The sequence below is a fragment of the Ailuropoda melanoleuca genome, chromosome 7 (assembly GCF_002007445.2).
Source record: "Ailuropoda melanoleuca isolate Jingjing chromosome 7, ASM200744v2, whole genome shotgun sequence".
Taxonomy (NCBI): domain Eukaryota; kingdom Metazoa; phylum Chordata; class Mammalia; order Carnivora; family Ursidae; genus Ailuropoda; species Ailuropoda melanoleuca.
Window position 1 is genome coordinate 110873182 of NC_048224.1, and position 24742 is coordinate 110897923.

A 24742-nucleotide genomic window follows, 5' to 3' on the forward strand; every position below is an offset into this window, starting at 1 on the left:
TTTGACCTTCCTGTTTTGTCTTGAACTCTCAATATCCAGCAATATTCAATTTGACATACATTTGGATCCCATCCACATTAAGCATCTGCAAGACAAACACCCAAAGCCACAGGGATCAGACCTATCAACTCAAGGAAAATGGAAACATTCCACTTCAAAAGGAATGCGCATTATTCTAAATGGCTCTGTTTAATATACAAGACAATGCAATTGATAAGAGGTTTGCAATATTACATGATACTAATCTGGATTTAACATAGACTTTCCTTCTTCCTGAAATCCTGATGGCAGTCTCACAGTGGTTTTTCTTTGTAAGGCATTACAGTCATCTGAAGACCTGAATGGGACAAAAGAATCCATTTTCAAGGTGATTTACTTACAAGTTGGTTCTCAGTTCCTCCCTAAAGAGGCCTCTCTGGAGGCTGCGATGTTTGTTCCCTTAACAGGGCTCCTGGCTTCCCCCAGAATATGTGGTCCAAAAGAGCAAGGTGGGAGCTGTGATCTTGTATGACCTAGCCCCAAAACCACATGCCATCGCTTTGGATCTTTGATGCTGTCTTGCCGGCTGCCTTCCACAAGTCTCTTCCATAAAGACAAGGAAACCAAAATCACATTGTTCTTCAGGCTATATAATTTCTGTAAAGCTTTTTGGAAATATATGTCAAAGACCTTAAAAATGTTTATATCCTTCGACTGAATAATTCCGCTTCTCAGAATCTATCCCAAAGAAGTAGTCACAAATGCAAAGAAACATTTGTATTATGAGAGAAAAAAGCCCGTTTTTTATAAATACATAACTTTTGTAAATAAAAGACCCAGAATAACAAAATGATTAATTAAATTCAGGTGCATCCATTGATGCTAAGATTTACCTTTTTCCACATTTTAACCTCCCTGAACTTGAAATATGTCTTACAGTAGCCAGCATCTTATTATCCCCAACAGACACACGGTAGGCAAAAAGTAGCTGTCATCGCCAGGCACGCATGAACGTGGTCACAGATGGTCATCTTGTCATTACCTCAGTTGAATTATGCACATTGTTGGTACTACACATGTTGATTTCACTGCTGCTTAAAATGTCTTCAAAGCAACACTGTGATTCAGCATTGCAACGAAAAGTTTTGTGTACACAGAAAGGCATGTAAACAGAACAGCAGTGGGCAAATTTTATATTGGTGAGGCAAATATTCGTCACAGGAGGAATGATCACTATTCCACATTTTGTTTCAAAGCAACAAATCATGTGAGTACTTTATGGAACATAAGTAGATGAAGAGATGTTACATTTTGCATATATATATTGCATATGTGCACACATATATATGTGTGTGTATATGTATATATATTTCTTCTACATGCCACATAATGCAACTGAAGGCAAAAGAATTGCTGAATTCCTGAACTAGAAAGAAATATCAAAGCATTGAAAGGCTGGTATGACCAACAAATTTTTCATGGAAGGCGATCATCAAGGCTTTGTGTCACAGCTTAATTAGAAACATTTTTGTCCTTTCATAGCAGTATGTAAGATAATAATGCATCCTAAAGTCAACGGCATCTTTGGGGCACCTGGGTGGCACAGTGGTTAAGCTTCTGCCTTCGGCTCAGGGCGTGATCCCGGCGTTACGGGATCGAGCCCCACATCAGGCTCTTCTGCTATGAGCCTGCCTCTTCCTCTCCCACTCCCCCTGCTTGTGTTCCCTCTCTTGCTGGCTGTCTTTATCTCTGTCGAGTAAATAAATAAAATCTTTAAAAAAATAAAAATAAAAATAAAAAATAAAGTCAATGGCATCTTAATATGACATTTAAAAGAAAGACTTCCAGGGTGCCTGGATGGCTCAGTTGGTTGGGCGGCTGCCTTCGGCTCAGGTCATGATCCCAGGGTCCTAGGGTCGAGCCCCACATTAGGCTCCTTGCTCAATGGGCACCTTGCTTCTCCCTCTCTACCACTTATGCTCTCTTACACACTCTCTCAAATAAATGAATAAAATCTTTAAAAATAAATAAATAAAAGAAAGCCTTCCTGGAGACTTGAGAAAACTTTGGGCTTAAATAAAAATATAAAAGCAGCATACAAAATTGAACTCACAGCCATGGTGAGATGATTTTAAAATAGTGTGGAAAAAGTGAAAGCAAATACATCAAAATGTTAAAAGTAAAATGAGATTATAGTTAATCTCTATTTTCTTCTTCTTTTTCATGTTCTCTAAATTGCTAAAAGAATGTGGGTTTTTTAATTAGTTAAAAATAATACTTAGAATATTAAAAACAGAGATGGGAATGCACCTTCCCGACACTTACAAGTTCCTTTATAACTCATTATTGTTATCCACTAAATCTTTTTTGAATCCATTTATATTTCCTATCCTTCTTCTTCTGTGAGAAGGAAATCCTATAGATTCATAAGCTTCAAATTCTACCTCCTGCCTGGTGTTGCTGGCGTGGGCCAGCTCAGGTCAACCCAATCTACATTCTTGACACTTCCATAATCTTCAATAAAACTTTTGCAGCCTTGCTATTCCAGCCACAAATACTAGTTTATTAGGTTTTTTTTCTCCAAATATTGAAGCTCTTTCAGAAAACTTAAGGACCTTTCCAACTCATCTTTCTCAGTACTTAATAATTATTCTGAGTTCACCTCCCTAGGCCATCCTGAGATCAGGTCTATAGCAGACCAAGTGTATCCCCAATTTATTTATACAATCGTGACATCTTTCCATTTCTTTCCTATGGGACAGAAACTAAGAGGAACAAAAGAGGATATGCATCTTTTCCTGGGCATACGTGTGATCAAAGGGCCTTTTAACTGGTATATTCTACAACCACGGGCTTTTGGAGACTAACTTTATATCAAACATGAGAATTTCTGAGGTCATGGAGAAGATGAACGAGGAGAGCCGAAGGCAGAGATGGAACGGGAACAAGGAGATACGGAAGCCGAATTGAACCTCGAGAACCAGGCTACTCTGAATGAGCTGGATTCACGCTGGGGAATGTATCCCCAGGCCCATCTTCCTCTCTGCTCTGGATCTTTCTAAGTGTTACTGCATTTGCAAAATCCATCTCTTTCTTCTTTTGTCTCTCTCACACTTCTGCAGCCGAAATAAATTGTGACCCATTGCCACAGGCAGTCTTGGGGTGCAAACAAGAAGCAGGATGAACCCAACCTCCCATGTTGGGGCTCTTCATCCTCAACACTAACAGAACCCCTCCCCCCCACAGCAGCATCTCCATTTGTCTCTGCAGTTCACAAGCTTCCATCCTTGGGCCTCATACACTCTTCTGTCACTTACCAAAGCTGATGGGGACCTGCTGCAGAGGTGGCAAGAGTATCAGAGGACCACCCATCAATTCCACCAGGAAAGGCCACCATGCCCCAAATGACACTCTCCCACTGGCCCCACCAATCAACCAAGTCCCTAAATCCAAAGTTGATTACCAGAAGTCATTTCCATTTAGTCCCCACTACGAGCACATTTACTTCATGGTATAATTATCAACTCATTTAAGCATTTAATCTGCAGCCCATAGCATGTTCAACTCCCTATTTTCACCCTATCCCAAACCCGACTAGCTAAAATAATAAATAAATAAAATCAGGCTTTAATGCTAGTCATTTACAACTAATAATAAATGTCTGAATTGGTCTGAGATTGAAGTTCAAGACTTCCTCGGCTGGAGCTAGACTTTTCCCAGAGACGTGGACACAGAGGCATGATGGAGGAAGATTGGATGCTGGGGCACCACAGCAATACAGGGCTCATTTCAAATGGAGGCACAACACATCTGCTCTGCGCTGGGAGAGCTGCAGCCGGCGCACAGATTTGGGGGAGGAGGGAAAGGGTCTACTCTTAAGTGTCTCGTCATCATTACATTAAGACCTAAACTTTGTAAAGTCAGAATCTGCCAAAAATAGTAAAGGAAGGATATATCTCATTGCTCTGTCATGTGTGAGACGTTCATTAGCATTTCATGCAGGCAGGCAGAAAATTGCTAGAGAAAGGAAGAAATCACATTCCTAGCTCGTTCCCCACCAAGCGCTGCAAATGTGGCATTCCTGCACAGGAGGGAACCGTACCCTGCCGGCAACAGACTCATCATCAACCCAACTCACAATGAAAACACAAAGAAAGCAAAACACCCCTGCATCTTTATTGCTCTCAGTACCTTGTGCATATTTATCAGACTCACGAACATTTCCTGAAATCGTTACATAAACTCTCTGTTCTCCTGAAGTACCATGCTCCCTACCTGAATTCTGTTTAATTCATTGGAGCAGAGGTATAATTAGTTTCTTTAATGAGCAACATAATCTGAGGCATCTGAGGATGTGGGGAGAGAGGGGAGGAACGGCATTATTGCGCCCTGAGCACCGGAGGGAGGCTGGGTGTCACCTGCATCTTGGCCCCATCCGCTCCACCCTTTTCAGAGGTGGGGTCCCCTCTGTCCTACCAGGCTAAGCTGCCACCCAGCCCCAAGTGATCAACTGGCCGTGATGCTGAATTTGACTTGCATCTTTGAGGTTTCTCAACTATCTATGGCAACACAGAACTCATGAAGGAGAGGAAGGCAAGCGCTTCAAATACTTGACCCCATTTTTCATCACACCTTTTAAGCAGAACTGATTAACGAGGAACAAAGTGGACAGTTTTCAATTTTACCTCTTCCTCCTTTAATGGCCCTGCTTCTGGCGGAACAGTAATAAGCAGGGACGATCTAAAAGCCATGTGTCGAAGGGGGACAGGCTGGATAATGAACGTCTGAATGCTGAACCACGCTTAGGCATCTGCGTCCACCCGGGAGATGAGGCCTCTGTCTCGCGGCGGCCTGGAGAGACCAGTCTGTGGTCGGAACGGTGCTTTGCATGATCAATTTATGCTGATAGAGAGGACAAAAAAAAAAAAACTATTACACTGTCTTTAGTGTGTGTCTTTGAATTGACTTTCTGTCACCTGCCTCTCAATGACCTATGCTGCTGCTGGCGGGAGACTGACAGCTCTCCACTGACGTTGTCACCAAACATTCCATGCTGACGTCTCAGATCACAGAACCAAACCTTAGCACCCGTTCTTTTCATTCTATAGCAGGATTTATTCCACCTCATCCAGTCCTCGTGGCTCATCATTTAAAAACAATAAAAACCAAAAAGAACGACCTGAGAATATTAGCTAGTTAGCGATTTAAAAAATCAAGTTCTTTGTAGTATGTTCAGTGACATGGGAAAAGGCTCATCATATAATATTAAGTGAAAAAAAACCAGGATACAAAATTATGGATGCAACATGATCTGATTGGATTATACATATATGTATGTGGGTGTAATTCCAAAATATTAATCTTGATCATTTCTTGACGATGCAGTTAAGAGTAATTTTAATTTTCTTCTTTATGCTTTCAAAAATTTACTAAATTGAGTGTGTATTATTTTTATAAGCAGAAAGAAAATAATCTTTGCAGACTGCTATAGAGATGTAAAATATTCCTCTGTTTAAACCTGCATTTTATTGTTTATTTAAACTACATTCTATCACACTAACTCCACACCCTGTCATCTGGATTCCCCAAGTCCCACCCACATGGTTCAACTCTGGTTCTAGCATCCAGAGTGCAAATGAAGTGAGCAAGCTGACTTCTGCGTGACTCCTCAGTACATCATGTGTCAGGAAGCAGAACATGCCAGGGGAGCTGACTTCTGGTCCCCATCCTGCTCCTAAAAGCAATGCAAGAAACTTGGAAATCCCTCTGAGCATCCTGGGCCAACTTATCCCCATATATGAACTGAAAGGTTGGGCTGGATGACCCAAGGGCCCATCTCGCCTGAAACTTCTACTTTTCATGAGCTGCTGGATCTAAATGCAGCAAAAAGTTCCAGTCACCATGAGTGTGAGGTTACTGCACAGGTACGTTCACAAGGCAAATGATTTTCACTCAGCAGGAAATGGTGAAAGCCAAGAGTCATAAATATCCATAAATATGAGCTGTTTTATCTCGGAACAAATCTCTTAGGCAAAACAGTCATTGCAGATGTAAATACAGCCCAAACCTGTATAGTATTAAAAAGGGGAGAGGGGGCCTGTGAGAGGACATAAAGAAGGGATCAGAAAGGTGGTCTTTTAGGAACATTCAATTACATACTGTCCCGAATATAAATAAGGAGTTTGCTGTGTACCCAACACTTAAGTTTAACAGAGTCTGAATTCACCTGAATCATTAGGTGACTCAAGTATCATAAACACCTGGTAGGATTATAATAATCTGAATCTGAACAATTAGTCATAGAAAATATAACCTTCAACTTCGATGAGATTGTTGACATGTTAATTTCTTAAAATTATGCGAGTAATACATAAATTTGCCATCAAATAAAATTCAAACCATACAGATGTGCTGTACATATAGAGTAAAAACACGGGAGTTTCCCTTCAAGTCTTCCCCTGCCCACAGCTCAGCCCACCGGTGACCTATGTTGTAGACACTTTTAGTTTTAATTTTTTTTTAAGATTTTATTTATTTATTTATTTGTTTATTTGAGAGAGAGAGAGCACTAGAGAGAGTGAGCATGAGTGGGGGGCTGGAGGCAGAGGGAGAGGGAGAAGCAGGCTCCCCACTGAATAGGGAGCCCGACATGGGGCTCAATCTCAGGACCCTGGGATCATGACCTGAGCTGAAGGCAGACACCCAACCGAGTCACCCAGACACCCTGACCCTTTTTGTTTTAAATGTGCGTATCTTCACATGGTTCCTATCTATCTCTCCCAAAGCACTACAAGAATATTCACAAATGTTAGATGTCTTTGTTCTGTCAAATTTAACCAAAAACTTCACAAATTTCTTACTAAAATGGAATAGTTCCTTTCCAAAGAAAAATCCATTACTTAATCTCTTCTAGAATGGATTCCAGCCATTATTCTCTATCTCTGCTAATCTTATCTTTAAAATAATAAGCAGATCAACATGGATCTTAAAGGAAAAAATGCTCCTGGGACAGCAAGAACAGCAGAGAAGCCTCCGTGTGTGTGCAGCTTTTGACTTCCCAAACACAGGCACATGCAGACCTTTATTAGCTCAGACTTCTCGGAGCTCCCCAGATGCCTCTGCCTCGCCCCCATTACTTACCATGTGAAAACACATCCAGTCTGTGCGAACTGCTAACAAACAGGATCACAGCTCTTCCTTCTCCATCTTCTTTCCTCTCACTCACAACTCCTTCTTCTCTGCAAAACTACGCCCTGACAGAGCTACAGTTCAAGAAGAATTGGGTATTTTGGAGGTACGAGAAATCCAGAGAGGGCTCTTAGATTAGAGATCAGTCCCAAAGCTTTCATTATTTAAATGCTGACATGAACAATGTATTACTGGAAAACCCAATTTTCTGGAAAGTCCAAAACTCAATAATGGTTTTGCAGGGTTCGCTTAAGTGTGGAGCCAATGGAAAAGAAAATAATTTTTGAAATTAAATACAATTAACCAAACAGCTCAGGTCCAAAACATTATTGAGCTCAGGGAGGGGAAATGATGAGGTTTTTTTTCTTAAAATAGAGGAAATATACTATATCTACTAATAAGTATCATTTATTGGTGCTTACTATTCCTAAGCACCTTACATAAGTTAAACAATTTAATTTCAACAACAAATCTACAGGAAAGTACTATCATCACCTTCATTTTAAAGATGAAGAAACTAAAGAACAGAGAGCTAGTTAGTGTCATCTCACAGGATCCGGGCTCTCCCTCCTTGTAGCAAAATGGCTGCAGCAATATCAGCCCTCACATCTCCTCCCCACACCATTCAGAGGAAGAGAAGATCTCTTCTGGAATTCACAGTCTCATTGGCCTGATTGTGTCACATGTTCTTCCCTTAGGGACAGGGAGACTGGGATATGCCAATTAGATGAAACCAAATCAGAGCCACCTAATTATATACCTGGAGGGAGGGTCAATGTCACCTAAACTTCCTGGCTGGGAATGCAGGCAGTAGGAGAAGGGAGATAATGGATCCTAGAGAGGTGGACTTCTCTGAAATGTCTACCATAGTATCCATCAGCCAGAAAAAGAACAAAAAGTTTCTCTAATGGCACAATTATAATCATCTTCCAGCTTGAAATTATCAAGTCTTATTGACATTATTTGTTCTGAAACAATATGTACTCCATGCAGTTACTTTTTCAAGAAAAGTCAAAGTTTTATTCTAACCTCTCTTCCCCAGAATCAGTTTCTCCCAGGGACAACAGTAGGTGTGTAATACCTGTTGGGCACTCTCAGGAACACACGTGATCATTTTTTATGACGAAATTTGATAGTGCAGAACTAGGACTATCATATCCTTTTTGATTAGAAAAAAACCAATGATTTCAAATAAGAAGATTCTTTCTAGCTCCTCATCTTTTATGCATGTGTTATTTCACCCCTGAGTTATAGAGTTAGTGCTTTGCTTACACACAAGCAAAGCACACAAATGAAATCAAGAGCTGTATGAGTCCTTATGAAGTACTCAGAACTATTTCTCTGCTTTTATTCTAAACAGATAATTAGCTATCCAATTTAAAAGATGTTCTCAAATGAAGATGCCACAGTGTTCCTTGGGAACACATTTTAAAGTTTAATGATCTTTACTATCAGCAGGATGCCTGTATTGAAACTAACGTTGAACTCAATTTAATCCAATGAATATTTGTTAAATATGGAGTACCTACTATGTGATCATCCTGAAGCTCATACCCAGGTCTCAGTAGAAAACACCGTCCCCTTTAGCCTTTGTAAACTAGAGGACCACAGTGGTACACAAGTTAATCGACATATATGTATTTGAGTAGCTGTGCTAGGGAAAGTGACATGCAAACAAGCGTAAACATTATCCTCAACCTCACCTCCCCAGGACACATGTTTGCATTTCATTTTCCTGGTCCTCATCGTTTCCACGGCTTTCCTCTGAACCTCCTGCTAGTTTTCCACAGCTATGATAAATTGATGTCTCACGATGGAACTCCACAAATAGAAACAACCAAATGGATCCTGGAAAAAATAGTGGCTTATTTGGGGAAACAGATTCCCAACCACAACCCTTTTACATCGAGTTGTGCTCAAATGGAAAAGAAAAATAGGTATAAACCTAAAAGAGAAAACATAACAGATCTCGACTAATAATCCACGGGAAACGCTTCATATCATTGTTACTAGGGATGACTAATCTGATAAAGCCCTTAGCTAACACCAGCTGTCCATAATCAAAATAGACTAGCAACCATTCCCAGGCCCACGATGTGCACACATGCTGCTGAGAAAGACTGATTCTATCAAAGCCTAAGCAGCTCCAAAGTTCATTTAGTTCTGCTCCTCAACAAGCTTCAAAACCATTTGAGACCTCGCAAAGGGGGTGTAAAGCTCCAGAGCAGGCATATTAAGGGGTGACTGAAGTCATCTCATTTAATGCAAGAATCCCTCTACAACCACGGTTATCCGTTGATGCAGCCCCAGGGGAGCCGGGCAGGGCTGCTTCAAGGACCTTTGTCAAATTCCAAATATTGGGAAGCCATTCCTGAGAGTAAGTCACACCCCTCCTCTCTGTCATTCCCACCACCACAAGGTGTCTAACCCTCCTTCCAAGGATAGCACTTTAAAGAGAGGAAGACAGCAATCGTGGTCCCTTAGTCACATCTCCCACTGCTTTCTTCATAGAGCATCAGACAGCCTGCAAATCATTTGCGTCTATCTTTCTCCCTGTCACTTTGGTTCAGCAAATTATGTGATCCAAAATCTAGACTCTTTGCAAAAACTTACCTGCTTCCTTTACTACCATATTTTTTTGTTGTTGTTAAAGGTGTTTATTTTGTCCTCAGTCAGAACTGAATGAGTAAGTGAACCAACCAGTACACGTTATAATAAGCCTTTATCCTGAGGATGTCCTTTTCGTCACGAGTCAATATGTATGCTGCTTTGTGCCCATTCAAACCCCACTCTGCTGCTTTCCTCTGCCTTGGAGTCTCTCTATATTCAGTCTTCTCCATGCAGTCACTCCTGCCCTGTAGATTAAGGTCAGGTAGCAAATGCCTCTCTTCTCCATCATCTAATTGATCATGCTGCTGTGACATTTCAATCTCAGCTGTATCGGGAGAAGCAGCCTCATGTTACATGGTAATGCTGTGGAGGGAAACACAGAAATAGAAAAAGCCTATTAACCTTCAGAAAATGATAGTACATTTTGTGCTTCTCTTAACACTTGATTATTTTCTAAGAAGTAAAACTTTCCATTTATTAAGCCCTCGGTGGGTAAAGGATGCTTTATCAAACGGAGAACATGAGATACCACTTTTACGTGATTTTGTGGCAATCACACAAACTGGGAGAGATTGGAGTAATGAACAATATACGAAAGCCACAGACCTGAGTTCCGAACACCGAGGTGCTCGGTCTACACATTTCTACGTTGAAGTTTACACAGATACCGCTAACGTGTAACTTCAAAAGGCAGAATTCAGACCTAGTCTGAAAGACCTGGGATTATAATCCGAAGTACCCAAAATAGACCCGGCTTCTACTGTGTATAGCAGCTTTACCCATCTTTTTTTTTTTTTTAAGATTTTATTTATTTATTTGACAGAGATAGAGACAGCCTGTGAGAGAGGGAACACAAGCAGGGGGAGTGGGAGAGGAAGAAGCAGGCTCATAGTGGAGAAGCCTGATGTGGGGCTCGATCCCTTAACGCCGGGATCACGCCCAGAGCCGAAGGCAGACGCTTAACCACTGTGCCACCCAGGTGCCCCCAGCTTTACCCATCTTAACTCACTTATCCTTCAAAACATCCTGTCAACACCTGGAAGATGGGATCCATTTTACGGATGAGTTCACTGAGGCTTGGACACTTGTGACTTGTCGAAGCTCATGTGTCAGATGGAGTTCAAATAGAAAACATCAATCACTGAATCAGTATAGCACAAGTGTTTCTCATAATCCCTCCCCTCTGACATCTAATATTACAAAATTAATGCTTTTCCTTGCCCTAGATTTTGATTAGTAATACAAACAAAAGAAACAGTTGGAGGGGAACAAGGATCCCAAGAAGGCTGCCAACGTATGTCCTGAAGGATATGTCACCAAGACGCTGCCTGGCAGCCAACCCCGATCTCAGCCTCAGTGACTTGAGGGCGAGAGAGAAGTCATCCTCTGCTGCTAATCATTCGGGAACACAGCGAGGCTGTCTCAGCATGTGCTGCTGGCCACCCCTCCTGCTGCTGCTTCCTGCAGAAACTGGACTCCAAAGACCTGGCTCCACTGCGAATATAGGACCTTCCAAAATACGAAAGCCCGAGACAGTACCCAATTTTCCCCTGTCTCTGGGGTGAGGTATGAAAACCCATTTTTGTAAAAATGCTCTGGGGAGAGGGGAAGACAATTTTTTCTTTCTCGTTTTCTGAGAGAATTGAGAAGTTTCCCTCTGAAATGTTTATAGGGAAAAAAAAAAAAGAAGAAAAAAATCCTTGGTGTGGGGATGCAATTTTCCTTCTGAAATTTTCCACATATTTCTGAACCACCACGCCACTTACTCCATCATTAAGCACGTGAACATCGTGAACCTCTTTTAGGTAACTAAGCACAGGACAATCTCTGCTTTGCCGTTTTCTTTATAATTGTAGGCTAGTGACATATGTTTCTTCATCTGTAAAATGGTGATAATATTAGCCTACTCCAGGGAGATTTTGTAAGAATAATAGAGAAAAGCCTTTAAACCCAGTTATAGCAACCACCCCCATAGACAAAGGTTTCTAAGGGATTTGGAGGAGTGGGAGGGAGCACAGAGGGAGTAGGATGACAGGAGGAAACGCAGAGAAAGAAGCCCAGCCCACCTCTCCCTAAGTGGTAGCATTCTAGCTTCTCTTCCCCTAATACAAGTCCTCTTCTATGATCTAGTTCTTTTTCTGACCCAGCAGGTTCTCCATCAGACCTCCTCCAGGTCCCAGGGAACTATTATTTCCACTAAGGGCACTTGCTTACGATTTTGTTTGCAGTTCTCACATTTTTATATATGCCTTGCTGCTTTCCAGACTACACGGAATACGCTAATGCCATGGCTAAAGATTCTTGCATTAAGAAAATTATAGTAATGTGACTTTTCACCTTAGAGACCAATTACATTACCGTCCACTTCCCACTTCAGTTTAACAATGGTTGACAAGCTCACGGAGCCCCATATCAGTAAAGGCAAAGAGGGTCTACAGGGTTGACCATCCTGTGATGCTTACATACCCAGTCAGCCTCAGAGTTAATAAGACATTACCCATTACTGGAGAGCTAAGGAAAACAAAAGAAACAAACCTCAACTGAATACCACCATGGCAGAATTAAGAAAAAATAAAGCCATTTCTTGACTGGATTTAAAAGGAAATTACATAAAGAAAAAAGAACACTTCTTTTGGTCCACCCAAATTCATAACATTTAACTCTACTGAAAGCACTCAGTTGGCAGAGAATGTGTATCAGTGATTTTAGGTCAAGCCGCTAACAAAAACTCAGGATTCAAAATATAATAACTTAGAATTGGCCTTTTTTTTTTTATCAGAAACATCAGTGTTTCAAATTACTAGAATATGTTTCAATAGAAATCACTCTTTAAGCCCAGATGTCCATCGACAGATGAATGGATAAAGAAGATGTGGAGTGAATACACACACACACACACACACACACACACACACGGAATATTACGCAGCCATCAAAAAAATGAAATCTTGCCATTTGCAACAACGTGGATGGAACTAGAGGGTATTATGCTAAGCAAAATAAGTCAATCAGAGAAAGACAAGTATCATATGATCTCACTGATCTGTGCAACTTAAGAAACAAGGCAGAGGATCATAGGGGAAGAGAGGACAAAATGAAACAAGATGAAACCAGAGAGGGAGACAAACCATAAGAGACTCTTAATCTCAAGGAACCAAACTGAGGGTTGCTGGAGGGGAGGGGATGGGGTGGCTGGGTGATGGACACTGGGGAGGGTATGTGTTGTGGTGAGCGCTGTGTATCATGTAAGACTGATGAATCACAGACCTGTACTCGTGAAACGAACAATACATTATATGTTAATTAAAAAATAATAATGTAATTCTGGGGAAGCTGGCTGGCTCAGTCAGTATAGCATTTGCCTCTTGATCTTGGGGTCATGAGTTCAAGACCCACACTGGATGTAGAGATTACTAAAAAATAAAAAATAAATTAAACATTAAAAAAAAAAGAAAACACTCTTTAAAAAGTTAGGCTTCTTAATTGTATTTGTAGATGAATGTGATTGCCCCACTTTTTAATCAAATAAAATTTTAGTATCTATACTGAATTTGGTCAAGATGTTTATCCACAAATATAGCTAAATAACAACTCTTTCTAGAAACAAAGCCAAGACAAAAGACATACTCATCAAGTATAAAATCTGATAATTTTTTAGTTGAGCTTCACAAGTCTCAAAAATGACCTAGACTGGATGATTACATGTTCATTCCCTTCTCCTTCCCAACTACCTGTTTTGCATCATAAGCCAGACTCTTCAATACTTGTGATCCTTTTCCTGAATATGTCTAAAGGCCGGTGGTCCTGCAGTAATTTCAACGCCTCTCTCTCCATGCGTTTCCATCCACCTTTTCAACAAGTATCAAATTAATGATCTGTTCAACTCCAAGTCACTATTGAGGCACCTCATAAATCAAGAGATGTGTTTTGATTCAATACATTACCCTCATTCTGTCTCTGCTAGACCCTAAAAAATGAATCATTCAGATTAGGGAAAATTATTTCCAGAAGAAAATCATCAAAAAAGTGTTCCAAAGGGGCACCCGGGTGGCTCAGTCGGTTAAGCGTCCAATTCTTGATTTCAGCTAAGGTCATGATCTCACTGTCATGAGATCCAGCCCCACATTGGGCTTTGCACTCAACGTGGAGTCTGCTTGAGTTTCTCTCTCCTTCTCCCTCCACCCCCCCACCCTGCTCACTTTCTCTCTCTCTCTAAAATAAATATATAAATCCTTTTTTTTAAGTGTTTCGTGGCCTTCAAAATCTACACCAGATCTATAAAACTTTGATTGTGAAGTATCGGTTAAGCACTATCATTGCAAGATACTATTTAAAAGTAGCATAGGTCTATGTAATATAATATGCATTTGTGTATGCATGTGCAATAACTTAAATCAAATGTAAAGACATAAATACAAACTATTGCAGTAGAGATCTATGTGCATGTGTGTTTAATATTTTTAACAGCTCAATATTCTCTTCTCCTTCCTATAGGGCACAAATTTCCTTTTGGTGAATTACTTCTTTCCCCTTGTATTGCTTTGGTGGGACAGTAAATCCAGTGCCCGCATCCTACTAAGAATGTCAAATTAACCAGCTTTCTCCACACTTTCTTGGAAAAGCCAGAAGCCTGAAGAATCAGCTGCTGTCTTCCAAGATTTGCATCTTATGTGAGAGATACTGGGATAGAAGAAGCTGTTGGGATTTCACACTTCCCACCTGTGGGGCCCAAACATGATCCTTCCCGGTCTGAAACACTCCCAGCCCCCAGAGCAGCCTTAAGTAATGACTATTACCAAGACTGATTCTCAGCTTCCCAAGTGATTTGCTGAGTTCCCGGTAAGTTTCCAGGAGATTCCCTTCTTCGATTGCCCAAAGTCATCTTCTGTTGCCTGCAGCCCAAGGACCCTGATCATGACGGTTACTTATGAAATAAACACTAAGAATACACATTAAATATATTATTTACATGCTGGGTGATTAGTATATATATGTAGATGCATTTTGTTGATCAATGACTAGAAAGGATAAAGGAAGTTGAATTTTCAGGAAGGAGGTTGCCATGAGCTCTCTCCAGGAAAATAAGAGCTGAGAAAACATCTTTTTCAGACACTGTGTCTGTGTGTGTGTGTTTCAGATACTATACATATTTATAACTAGTGGTATGTTCTGAAATTTTATTAATACCTTCAATTAAATAATTAATAATACCTTCAATTAATACATTACCAGTTAAAATGGGCAGCAGGGATGTTCAGTGAGAACTCCCAATAGCAAAAAAATGAGTTGCCTTTCTGTGTTGGAAAATTCTGTATTTTATGCAGCCAGTTAAAAGACCATCTCATCCAACTGTTCAATATAAGAGTTTATTATGCTCAAATAGCTATGGATATTTTATTGTTCACTCTTTGCGATCTTTTTTAATAGCTACTAACTATCCTGATGTGCCCGTATCACCCCGCCAGGAGGGGATTTCTTCGCTTTGTTGATGTGGAGCATTAACTTAATGTTGCCAAACGTAAGGTCTTCTCTTTGATAAACTTATCATATCCTTTCTCTCCCTGCGCAGTAAGTCTGATTTAATTATCTCCCAGAAATGAGTAAAGGTACAATTTTTGTCTTTGCTTGCCCTTAATCCTTATTTGATTAAAGTACCACAGGCTTAATTGGGTTGCGTTTACCTCAACCTCTTCCCTTCCAAATAGCGAAGGCAGCCGTGGGACTGCTGGGGTGGCCTCACAGGCCCCTTGGACCCAGCAGATGGGAGCACTGTGCAAAACGCCAGTTCCTCTTCTCTCGGTGGCACCGCCCTGCAGCCCTGCACTGCCACGCCCCTTGCACCTCTTCTCTTTCCCGGTTCCTGCCCTCGAGGGAAGAGGAGATATCTGTAAGAATGAGGAGGGTGTGTGACACCAATTACTCCCCGTTCTACAGGCTGCAATCTTTTCAGTCTTGCAGGTCTTTGAAAAAGACTTCAAGTGCTATTTGATGGAAACCCTGCAGTATTGACTAGAAAGGGCTCACTAAAAACCTCAGCATCTGAAAAGGAAAGAGAAAAACACAGGCCCCTGTCAACACACATTTTTTTAAAGAAAGTGCGGGTATTATTGTAATGATTTTACCAATGAGTGAACTTCAAAGATGCCAGGAGAGAGGTAGTGGGGGAGGGAAGAGAAAGAGGGGAAGGGGGCAGGGAGAGAGAGAATTTCTCTCAGCTCCAAATGGAAGCAATATTGCATCAAAGTCATTTTCCCACCAGTAGGCATCTCCAGGGTCTCCATGACACAAGGCACAACTGTAACAGAACAACGTCGGTGGAGGAAATGACTGGTTTCGACATTACCCTCAGGGCTGGTTTCCTGTGCGGCCCACAAGCTAGAGAGCTTAAAACAACAGAAATTTTTTCTCTCACAGCTCTGGAGACGGGGAGTCTGAAATCAAGGTGTTGGCAGGCCTGGGTTCTTCTGGAGGCTCTGAGGGAGAATCCGTTCAATGCCTTTCTCCTGGCTGGTGGCGCTTGCCAACAATCCTTGGCATTCCTTGGCTTGTGGCTGATTCACTCCAATCTGTGCCTCTGTCATCACGTGGCATTCTCCCTGTGTGTCTCTGGGCACAAATTTGCCTCTTCTTATAAGGACACCAGCAAATTAGGACCCACCGTCATCCAGGATGACCTCAACTTAATTTGATTACATAAGCAAAAGCCTTATTTCCACATAAAGTCACATTCACGGCACCGGAAGTTAGGACCTCAGCATATCTTTTTGGGAAACATAATTCAACCCACAATACCCTCCTTAAATAAAGTAGCCTTGTGCTATTTTCCAAGCTATTCAGTGTTCATCTTTGTATGTTCAACCCTTTCTAGAACTCACAGTGGTCCACAGTCAGGGGCAACTACTCTTGGTGTACCCTTGCATGGGTGCATTGCCATAATTTCATTTAAATGTTACAGAGTAGAGGACAGTCTGCTGCGAATAAGGGCTAAGGAACCTAATTCGTCTGGATCCAAATAAAGGCTTTTTGTTCACTATAACCCACAAGAATGTTACCTTGTTGGTATATCAGAGAAAGAGTTCAGGGCAATCAATAGGTCTACCAAGATGGGCACCAATGAAACTGGTGAGTGGTGTGGGAGTGAGGAAGAATGTTCTACACGCTGGGAGGTGTGACTATACCATGACAGAAGCTGAACTATAATTGTGGCTGTTCTGAGACTCAGTCACTTCCAGGGTGCCATCAAATCTGTTAATACCTAGATGCACACATGTTAAGAACCCTTGCTTTCAATTTTAAGTGTAGATCAAATGTTCCAACTCCAGCACCTTGCCCACTAAATAATAGCTTCATAATTTACCAATTGTCTAACTCAGTGCATTGTTTAAAGATGAAAACCTCCAACCTATAAAGGAAATGATTTGTGGTAGCTGAGTATTTTCTCAGATTTATCCAGTGATTTGTTCCATGGATTTGGAAAATGGACCCCACGCAGGGCTTGAATAAAATCACCCAACTTCACCAGAAAAAAACTTGGTCTCAAGAATAGGAATCTCAAGAATCCATCTACACCTTCTGAGAGCACCTAGGAGGATTCGCCTAGGCTAAAACCCCCAGAAATTGTTGGGGAGTCAGAAATCCCATCTGCAAGGCTTTGTTCTGAAGATGACAGAAGAGCAGTCTGACACAATAGAAATATCCACCCCCCACACAAAAGTGACAATTTTATAGAGAACCCTTTATCAGGTATGTTTCCAACCAAGAAAGCTAGAAGTAAACCCAGGAAAGGCACCTGCTGAAAAGACGTGAAATGAAAAGCAAAGGTGCCTAATAATGTCACCTCCTTTGTAGTTGCCCTGGGGGCCAGCCCTGTGATTCTTCTCCCCATGGAACTTCTGGGTAACATGTCCCCCAAAGACATTTTACATAACATGGATGATGGAGGGGGCCCATGAGGCAGGTGATCTCCACAAATATTCTCTCAGAGAGGAAAGTCACATTCAGTGAAGGGAAATGAGGGAAAGAACAGAGATTTAGAGAATAGAAAAAATGTCTTCTGCTTTTGCTCCAATTGTCCGCTTCTTCATCCCTCAGCCACCCTCTTCTTCTCCATCCTGCTGACTGCTGAGTCCTCTATGATTATCCCAAAGGCTAAGGGAACATTAGGTGGAAAAAATGAGAGCCCAAGGCCCCGTGGCCTTCCACCACTCTCCACGGTCCAGGGCAAAGCTGTGAAGAAGACACTCCCCTGTGCCCTGCTGAGACACTGGATCAGATACAGAGACTGCACCAACTAAAAGCCAACCTAAGAGCCTCATAAAAGTTTACAGACGGGAGAAGGACTCTGGAAATGTGAACAGTGCTGAAGTTGTTTCCTGACCACACCTTGACTTCTCTGTCCTTCAGAAACCTGCTCCTACTCTGTTCCACAAAATACTGTAACCAGAACTTTCAGGCCACTTTGCTGGGGCTATAACCCCCAAAACACATTCCCTTTCATAGGACACCCTAGTGCTGCCAAGTTAGTTGTGCTTGGAGTATGGATGTGCAGCAAAACCACCTTGGGGCTGAGACTGGTGGCCACAGTCCTTGTCTTCCCTGGACACATAGCTGGACCGCATGCCCAGTTCTCTTGGAGTTAGGCTTAGCCACAACATTGAACCCTAACAAGGGGACTGTAAGGGACATGCACGACTTGTCGATCTGGCGCATGGAACTTCTGTGCACAGGAGTCTGTGCTCTTTCCCACCCGCCAGCCTGATACAACAAACACAACCACCGCGGAGAGGACAGCAGAGCCACATGGCAGAGCCACAGGGTAGACAGAGCTTGGGGCCCTGAATCACCACAAGGAAGCAGCAATCAAAGAATACCTTTTAGGGTATTATATAAGCAAGAAATAAACTATTACGTTTGAGCCATCGCACATTCTTGACTCTTTGTTTCTTACTGCAATGGATCTACCTTAATTAACATGCCCCTTCTTTCTGAGGTGCCTACCACGGAGGCTGTGTGCTTTCCCACCCCAGTTTTCACTAGAGCATTTCATTGGGCAATTATGCTTCTGAAAACACGGCAGATGATGTAAGAGAGCCTTCCCGATTGATGATAAAACTTCGCTAAGCAACAAGCCTCTACGCTATCGTGCGGAGGAAACAGGGCCAGCTGTAGAGTCAGACTGCATTTGATTTCTTTTCCACAATACTCTGTCCAGGTGATGAATATAAGCTCACTGTATCTTCCTGATCCTAAACCCTTCTCTGTAATTGGGACAACTAATTATCCCAATTAATTATTAAGATACAGTTGCAAAGAGTAAGGTTTAAAGAGTAGAATCAAGGTACACAGAAGCTATTATTGTCATTATTATTTATATTTACTAGTATTTACTCAATTGTACCCTTTAAGTACAGGAACAGTATCTGATTCAACCTTTTACCTTCAGCAATAAACATGAGTTCCCAGAAGACATGGATTATGTCTAATTTATCTTTGTATCCCTACATCTAGAACAGAGATGCTTACTTCATGAAGGGAAACTATCCTTAGTACTAATATTATTATTCGCTAACTGTCACCTCCAAAGCAAAGATTGTGTCTATAAATCTCTGGAATCTAATAAGGGTGACCTGCATGTAATAGGCCCTCCACAATAGTAATTAGTAAATCAATTTCTCAAAAAAAAAAAAAATGAAATAAATAAATAAGTAAACCAATTTCTCTCTGGTAGGTAGCTGATGTGATGCTGGTCATGAGGATTGGTGGGAGGCAGTGGTCACCAGAGAGCAGGTGGGTCTGTGAGGGAATCTGGATTCCAAATCAATAGCAGCCTGGAATTCCCAAACCCCCTAAACCACATATGTGACATTGCTCCCCACAATCACCAGAACATTCTTTCAAAGTGGAGCATTCTCCAGTTCTCACAGTGTCACTAAAGGTAAACAGTATAGCCTAACTACCTTACCTCAAAAAGTTGTCACAAAATTCATCCAGTGCAAAAGCAATTTACAGAATCCAAGTTTTTCTGCAAAATTGAACTGTATTGCTGTATCACCAATGTACCTTATGTAACAACCATCAAATAGTTATTTTTTCCCCTAATTTCCAGACTCGTAAATAGAAATAGTGCCTCTATTTCTGACTCTGTAATTTAAAAATATTACACTATAAAACTTTTTTAAAAATTTATTAAAAATTTAAAACAGTACTGAAAAAAAGTTGATGTGTAGTGATATATACAGATGGAGGGATGCTGTTACTATTATGGGTGTTCTCACAAAAGTCACCTTCAGTCTTCTTTGTTGTCAGTACTCTTGTGTTCATCCTTTCCCTTCATCTGATGCGAGATCCTGTGTCCCATTCTTTCCTTCTCTTAGGTATGGCCATGTCTTACTTTAAAACATTATTATTAAGATAAATACTTTCTACTATATATTACATAAAGACAAATACCTTACATAAAGACAAATATTTTTACTATTAAGTTGTCCGTTTCTTGGAAACATACCCAGAAATGACTCATTTCTTTGAAAATAAGGTCATAAAGCCCTCCACTTTGTCCAAGACAAGACTGTATCACACAAAGTCAGGCTAGCTGGTGGTAAGTCACATTTCACTTTCTCAAGAGTGTTTCAACAATGTAGGAGACTCATAAGCTGCTTTTGAAATGAAAAACAGGAATTGGGCAGAGAAGGCGGGGCAAGAGCTTAAATGAGAAAAATAGATTGAAATTAAACTTGGACGTAGCTGGAGGAAATGTAGTTCAATTACACGGTATATAAATAATTGCCCTGGTTACATACGTTAAGAAGTTTAAAAGAAGGTGCAGGTCATGTTAGAAGTGTCACCAGGAGGTCCTGCCAGGATTAGGGCCAAATGACCCTCAAAGTACATTTACCCTGGGGCTCGCTGCCGCAAGCAAGGCCAGTCCTCCCTTTAGATATTCCATGTTGTCAGCACACGATAATAAACTTAGCTCTTGAGGATGTAAGCTCATGGGAGATTGAGGGAGAAACAAGAAAGCCAACATATCCACTTACACTGAGCCTTGCAGTGTTCAGGACCCTCATGGCTGTCTTGTCTGACCAGCCCGGAAATACAGCCTGAAAGCAGCTCGCTTGGTGCACCCAGCCTCAGAGCAAGTTGTAGGATTCACATTCCAGGACTTTCGGTCCATTCTTCTCCAACACAGAACACACCTGCCTCTAGGAGTCAGTGCATCAGGTTGGGGAAAATGGGCACCTTTTGCCTTCTTAGCGTGCCCACCGTGGCCTCTCTGTCCCTTGGTCTCCTGCCTCCCACACGCACTTGTTCTTACTCCACCCCCCACCTGGACGGCACAGTCTTTCTCATTCTTCTTCATATTGATCAGGTCAAACAAGGGTCTCAAGCTTCCTGTTGATAGTGTGTGAAATGCTTTCTTTCTAAGGTGACTCTTGCCAATATTTGATCTCAAGGACCACAAGATACTTTTATTCAAGTTGTCAACTCTCCTCATAAGAGGTCATGTTACTTTTCCCCAGGACAGAATATATTTGGCTTGCTTTTTGATGCAGATGTTGCTCACTGGATGGTGTCATCTGCAAATTCTTAGCTGTCAACTTCCATCGGGGTGACATATTCTTATTATTAAATTGACTTCAGAAGCACAAATTTCTTGCCGAAGGAAGTATGGAAGAGCAGATATTGTAACTATGAGGACAACTGGTACCTGAGACACAAGAAAGTTGCTGACATCACGATAGACTAGAATTTGGAGCACCTGGGTTCTCAACCCGATTCAGCCTTGAAAGCTCTGGCCCCGGCCTCCCTCTCCCTCCCCCACCCCCTCTGCCAGCCAGAAGGCCACCAGCAGCCGCAAGCCAGGCATCAAGCCCTCACCCGGAACCAGACCAGCCAGCATCATGAATGCAGATTCCCAGCCTCCAGAACTATGAGAGAGAAACGTTTGTTGTCTAAGCCACATAGTCTATGACATTTTGTTTTAGCTCCCTAAAGACGCCCAAAGCCCTGCAGTTACTACCAGGTTCGAACCCTGTGCTAAAAGAAATGACAAAAATGTCTGAAGAAATTGCCCCCAGGGCAGCCTATTAAATGCCAACAGTCCCAGATCTTGGGTGCTGCTACTCTGAGGGCAGAATTAGAAAGCAATTTGTGTCAGTGCCAGCCCTACTCCCAAAAACGTAGCAAATGACCTAGATGGTCTAATTCAGAGGACGGGCACTCTGAAGGCCACCTTGTGCAATGGTTTCTCCCTGGCCCAGGAGCCAGCAAGCTGGGCACCTGCCGAGCCGCCATTCACAAGTCCATTCTTCTGGAATCAGCACTGCTCTCTTCCTAAGGCGCTCTTTCAAAGTGCAAATTCCACTGAGCTGGGAGGCAGAAGCTCATTGCTCCAGGCTGGTCCACCAGATGCAGCTGCCAAGCAAGAGAGAGCCCCAGAGGCCTGGGGAAAGAGTGGGGACAGGCGGGAGGGAACTGGTGGGGGTGGGGGAGGCAGTGAGGGCTACCCCCGACTTTTCCCTGCACTGGCACCAACTCCACAGCAGAGAATTCTGCCCCTGGCTTCAGTTGGGGTGCTAAAGCCTTTCTTTATAGCTTACAGCCTCCCAAATCAAGTGGCACTACTTGCATGGGAAGGCAACCAGAAGAAGCAGGGAGCACATCACGGTGGGGACACTGCTGCAGCAGATGGTGGCCATGTGAGCTGCGGCGGCAGCCTGTTCAGAGGAGATTCTGTTCTGCTTCGACAGCATCTGTTTCCAAACGAGCCTGAGCCTCCAGATCTGCTGACATGGCTGCTCCTGGATCCAAGTCGGTCACCAGCTCGGCATCCGGACCCCTCAGCCTTCAGGCAGGCTGCACCGAGCTCAGGCAGAAAATGGAATTTCCCCTTCCTGCCTCATTAAAGGAACCATCCAAGTGCACGTCTCCAACAGGAGCAATTTGGGCTGAATGTAGTCTTGAGCAGTGACGAGCCAAGGCATCAAATTCCATGAGCCTTCCTGTGTCTCCGTAAGAAATGCACTGGAGTCCTCCAGAAAAGAAATCACTGCACACGTCCTCTCTCCCATGGGGCGCACGCAGCTCCATCTGCTGCTTCACGTGCAAAGAGCTGCGGATGGCAGTCATTTCGAAGAAACCATAAAAAGGATTTCTTTCCAGGCCATTCTTTACATTTTTACCTCCACTGAGCGTATCACTGGGCACCAGGCAGAGAATACTATGGGTCACAAAATGTGCTTGTCTTTTGACGTATCTATACTTGGGAAGCAGGCCCTTGTGGAGGTTGCCTCTGGAATATCCAGATAATGGAAGTGCCACATTGATGACATGTTTCTTATAACATCTCTCTTAATCCCTTCCTTTGTTTCCCGTATGTTGACCCCACTTTCATTTTAGCTTCTTTGGCTCCACCTTGGGCGTGATATTTGTTGTTCCCGTGTGGACCGTGAGGAGAAAAATGTAAGAATGAGATCATAGGGCTCACTAAACCCCACTGCCTCAAAACACAATGAGCCACTTCTGGCAGCCCGGTCAGTTGGACAGGAAGGCCAGGGGCTGAGGAACCGCGCCAAGCTTTAGCTAAGCGCTCAGTGTTGAAAGGTTTCATGCAAAAACCCTGAAGCAGAGAAGTAAAATTTTCAGGAAGTAGAGCTCCCCCCCACCCCCCACCCCACGGACTCCCGTCCTGGAAATAGTGTTTATTGGATGGTCTCTGGCTTACAGCACCCCAGTCTCAATTTCCACCAGGCAAACAGAAATGAATACAAACTTTCAGCTGCCCCACCCCCCCCACCCTCCCCACGCGACCCAGGCTTGCAGCAGGCTCTGACTTCTCTCACTTCCTTTCTAAGCGCAAGCCCCCAGCATCCTCCACTCCACCCAGAAGGTAGGTGGCAAATAGCCAGGCTCTGGGGCAGTCAGAGAAGCAGAGACACAAAAAAACAGAGCCCTGGACACGTGGGCCACCGCCGGGGGAATGTGGGGAAGGTTCTGCATGCCCTTGGAGTTTAAGGCCCAGTCATTGCAACTTGGAAGGACCTGTGTCCACTTTGGTCATTTACTGATAGAAAACCTAGCCCGGAGTGAGTAGTGGGAACCCAAGATGACACAGAACTTGAATTCAGGTCCCCTAGCAACTCTTTGCCTACTACTCCTCACTGCCTTCTTGTGCACGGGGTTAAGAAGAGAAAGGAAGAGGATCATGGAGCAGAACGCTTGAGAACATCTAGCCCCAGGGTTTTCTGAATCAGAAATGGTGCACTTTTCATCTGTTCTGCCCACACTCCTCCTGAAGCATCTGGTGGGCTGCTCTGAAGACATGCCAAGTTGGAACGCGGTGGGGCCGGGACAGAGCTCAGCCTATGTCTGGACCCCACGGCCTCGCTCTTGCAGCCTGGGCAGGCCTGCAGCTACAGAGGAAACATGTGGAAACTTATAAAAAGGAAGCTGTGGCTCAGCATTAGCAGGCAGTATGCAGAGACGCAGGGTTGAGCACTTGAAGCTTACCCACAGCTTAGATCCCATTTCCAAAGCCACTGTCCAGAAAAGCTACTGTGAGATAAGGTGGATTTCTCTGCCTCTCCCTACAGTTTTGAGAGCTTTAAAAAAAAAAAAAAAAAAAAGTTTCATCTTTTTTATTGTGGATCTACTTACAGCACAAAAACCTTGATTTTAACCCAGGGCCATGCCACCTTCAGGAAATGCAGATTCATGGTGAGATCCAACCCTCCAGAATTTTTCATGTGGGTCCTCCAGAAGTCATTACTTGCCTTGACCCTTCTATGTACCACGATAGCAGTAATCACTCTTTGTGATCCATGCCAGGGATCTCAAATATATCATGCAGAGTACATGCTATTCCCATTTTAGACAAATAAAATGAGGCTGCGAATTACTGGTTGCATGATTTGCCCCAGATCTTACAGCTGGGCACAGGGTTGTGATTCAAACCCAGGTATGAGTT

At 42.7% G+C, this 24742-nt stretch overlaps 1 long non-coding RNA gene across 1 annotated transcript in view; it reads right to left on the reverse strand.

The window, feature by feature from the left end:
• Window positions 1-280: 280 nt before the first annotated feature.
• The window catches only part of LOC117803107, a 66031-nt gene continuing 41569 nt past the window's right edge, over window positions 281-24742 (reverse strand). Inside the window, exons 2-4 of the long non-coding RNA XR_004626767.1 lie at window positions 9781-10140; window positions 4665-4881; window positions 281-337 (exon numbers count right to left, since the gene is read on the reverse strand). This is a non-coding gene — a long non-coding RNA (uncharacterized LOC117803107). The remainder of the gene's footprint in view (window positions 338-4664; window positions 4882-9780; window positions 10141-24742) is intronic.